The sequence below is a fragment of the Paramisgurnus dabryanus genome, chromosome 18, assembly GCF_030506205.2.
Source record: "Paramisgurnus dabryanus chromosome 18, PD_genome_1.1, whole genome shotgun sequence".
Classification (NCBI taxonomy): Eukaryota; Metazoa; Chordata; class Actinopteri; order Cypriniformes; family Cobitidae; genus Paramisgurnus; species Paramisgurnus dabryanus.
The window spans coordinates 23170617-23174228 of NC_133354.1; the positions used below are offsets into that span (position 1 = coordinate 23170617).

At 35.7% G+C, this 3612-nt stretch overlaps 1 long non-coding RNA gene across 3 annotated transcripts; it reads left to right on the top strand.

Moving 5' to 3' along the window:
• The first annotated feature begins 1268 nt into the window (after positions 1-1268).
• Positions 1269-3289, top strand: LOC135776913 (uncharacterized). 3 transcript variants are annotated; one of them, XR_010544227.2, is made up of 6 exons: positions 1269-1329; positions 1771-1883; positions 1987-2052; positions 2546-2611; positions 2712-2808; positions 2889-3289. It is a non-coding gene; the product is annotated as an uncharacterized lncRNA (long non-coding RNA). The 3 variants fall into 3 exon arrangements; XR_012335389.1 differs by lacking the exon at positions 2546-2611 and adding an exon at positions 2153-2267 and having other exon boundaries at positions 2889-3288; XR_012335390.1 differs by lacking the exons at positions 2546-2611; positions 2712-2808; positions 2889-3289 and adding exons at positions 2153-2267; positions 2365-2393.
• Positions 3290-3612: the final 323 nt, after the last annotated feature.

A 3612-nucleotide genomic window follows, 5' to 3' on the forward strand; every position in this document is an offset into this window, starting at 1 on the left:
GTAGCTCTTTCTGAGGACTCCAGGGAATCTGTCATCCATATTATGAGAGCCCTTGAATCTCATGCATTTTTTTCTGCTACCTGCAGAATGTCTTTTAAACTTTGCAAAGGTAGCATTTGAAGACTTCTCCTTGTTTTTTTTTTACATGACATGTTCAAACTCCAACATTTCTTATACAATATTTTAGACCATGTTGCTTCCTTTTTTATTGAGATTATAGATCAAATTCAAAACATATGAGAATGTGTTTCTCCCTCCTTGCAAGCATGTTATTGAGATGTGTGCATCATCTGGAAAGCATGCATTCTATTTTAAGCATTCATTTTGAGAAGATTTTCATTTTTCATAAGCTGGGTGTCAACCTACTGTATAGCCAGTGTTGGGGCTAGTTACTCAAAAAAGTAATATATTACGTATTACATATTACTCTCAAAAATAGTAATGCCTTACTTTACTTTATTACTCCCTGGAGAAAGTAACTAGTTATATTACTAGTTATATTACTAGTTACATTTTCTTTCTGGACAAGAATGTTTATTTGGGCAAGCCACGGCCAAGAAAATGCTGGCTTCCTTACCCGCTACCGTACGTGGGGCACAGCGTCATTAAAGAGTGTGCACTTCACCGTCAAGTTATTTTCCTTCCGTTGAACGTAATAAAATATGACTGAATCTCCACCCGTTGAAACTAGCTTTCTGTTGCTGCACTGTCAGAAATAGGGGTACAGTAGGGGTCCATTTCTGTCCCCCAAGGTACAATCAACACAAAAGTACCCCATAGGGCTCATTATTGGACCTCAAGGTACATGTTTGTACCTTTTTGAGGGTCAAAAAGGTACATATTTGTTCCCAAGCATTAAAAGGTACATATTTGTACCATTTCTTTTAAAGGATAAGGTACAATGTTAAGAGACAGCCTCTTGCCATTTTTTTTTATTTGTTGTTCTAGACAACTGCTGTAAATCTGGTCAGTAACGTAAATAACTATTGTGTCAATTTTTGTTTCCTTTAGTTGGACACATGGGTATTGAAGTAGTATTAGTTTTCTTCTGTTCATTAACAGTGTGTTTAATTTTAAATTTTAATTTTAAATTTTAATGAAAAAAAAAGTTAATTTCACTTAATAAAAACTTTGATATGAATTCAAAAACTGCAATTGATTAACCATTATTTAAACTGAATAAATACTGAATAACTGAATCCCTCACACACACCGAAAAAAAACCTGCGCTTTTATTTTGACACGCGCCCATCCCCCCACATCTCACTGTCGGAGTCAGTTTCACAGAGCAGCGCAGGAGGACGACAGACACATAAAGAACATTAACAGGTAAGCACTGGAAACTCATTCATCATCTTTAAAACATTTAAACTTTAAAAATGTGTTGTTTGTCGTGGCTCTTCATTTTAATAATGATTCGGTTACGGTTATTTGTGTAAAGTTGTATACGACGAGTCAACGCGATATTGACACAGCACTATTGCCTCAGACTCCTTAGACTCATTTTTATGAGCAGGTTAATGTGCATTAAGTATACCACAGTTCTGTAAGTGGAGAAATAATTCATATTTATTTGTGTTTTCTCACAGTTTAGTTTGAATCTCTCTCAGTCAGTCAGGGGGAGATTAACTGACAGACTGTAACGTTACACGTCTTACCAAGAAACCTTTTAACGTTACCACATTTATTAATTTATTTATTATATTGTTTGATTACACCACAGTTCTGTAAGTGGAAAATTAATTTATATTTATGTGTGTTTTCTCACAGTTTAGCACAAATGTTTCCCGTGGAAGTTTGAATCTCTCTCAGTCAGGGGGGAGATTGACTGACTGACTGTTTACTCGCCACCAAACAGTAATTTACCCTGAAACCTTTTACAGGTAACGTTACCACATTTATTATTTTATTTATTATGTTGTTTGAGTACACCACAGTTCTGTAAGTGGAAAAATAATTCATATTTATGTGTGTTTTCTCTCTCAGTAAGGACTAACGTTAACTGACTGTCTGTCTGCTCTCAACCAAACAGTCATTCAGGACCTTGTAAAGGTAACATTACCACATTTATTATGTATTTATTATGTTAAGTGAGTACACCACAGTTCTGTAAGTGGAAAATTAATTCATATTTATGTGTGTTTTCTCACAGTTTAGCGCAAACGTTTCCTGCGCAAGTTTGAATCTCTCAGTCAGGGGGGAGATTGACTGACTGACTGACTGCCTGTCTACTCGCCACCAGTCAGTTACACAGAAACCTTTTAAAGGTAATGTTACCACATTTATTTATTTATTATGTTGTTTGAGTACACCACAGTTATATAAGTGGAAAATTAATTCATATTTATGTGTGTTTTCTCACAGTTTAGCACAAACGTTTCCTGCGCAAGTTTGGATCTTTACCATTGAGGGTGGCTGACTGTTCTCGACCAACCATCATTCACACGCAAAAACTTTAAAGGTACCACATTTATTTATGTTGTGAGTATACCACAGTTCTGTCAGTGGAAAAATAATTCATATTTATGTGTGTTTTCTCTCTCAGTAAGGACTAACGTTAACTGACTGTCTGTCTGCTCTCAACCAAACAGTCATTCAGGACCTTGTAAAGGTAACATTACCACATTTATTATGTATTTATTATGTTAAGTGAGTACACCACAGTTCTGTAAGTGGAAAATTAATTCATATTTATGTGTGTTTTCTCACAGTTTAGCACAAACGTTTCCCGCGCAAGTTTGGATCTTTACCATTGAGGGTGGCTGACTGTTCTCGACCAACCATCATTCACACGCAAAAACTTTAAAGGTACCACATTTATTCATGTTGTGAGTATACCACAGTTCTGTCAGTGGAAAATGTATTCATATTTTTGTGTTTTCTCACAGATAAGTATGAACGTGCCCAGAGCAGTTTTCGATCTTTACCATTAAGGTGGCTGACTGGCTATCCTCTACCACCCATCATTAACACAACAAAAACTAAAGAAATGTTACTCCATATGGACCTATTCATTTACTCATTATGCTGTGAGTACACCACAGTTTTATCAGGGAAAAAATGTATATTTGTGTGTTTCTCACTGCTTGGCAAGGACAGATGTGGCCCTGTTAAAAATGTTTAAATGTCGTTTGGTTTAAGGAACAGCACACTGATTTTGTTTTAAATATTCCTGTTTGGACAGTCTGTTAAAGTCATAAAGCAGGGGTGGGGAACCCTGGTCCTGGAGGGCCACTGTCCTGCAGAGTATAGTTCCAACCCTAATTAAACACACCTGAAAAATCTAATTCAAGTCTTCAGGATTACTTGAAAATGAAATTCAGGTGTGTTTGATTAGGGTTGGAACTAAACTCTGAAGGACAGTGGCCCTCCAGGACCCAGGGTTCCCCACTCCTGTCATAAAGGAATACATGATATATTTCATAAGTAAAGTGTAAATGTAATATTAGTTTTTAATGTTGTGAATTTGGACTGAACAGCACACTTCTGTTTTATATCTAAACCTTTTGTAAAATAAATGATTGTTCAATAAACTGTGTATTTTATCTTTTCTGTTATCATTTTTTTTACTAATGTTTAAAATGTACCTTTACGCTAAACGATTGGCTAAAC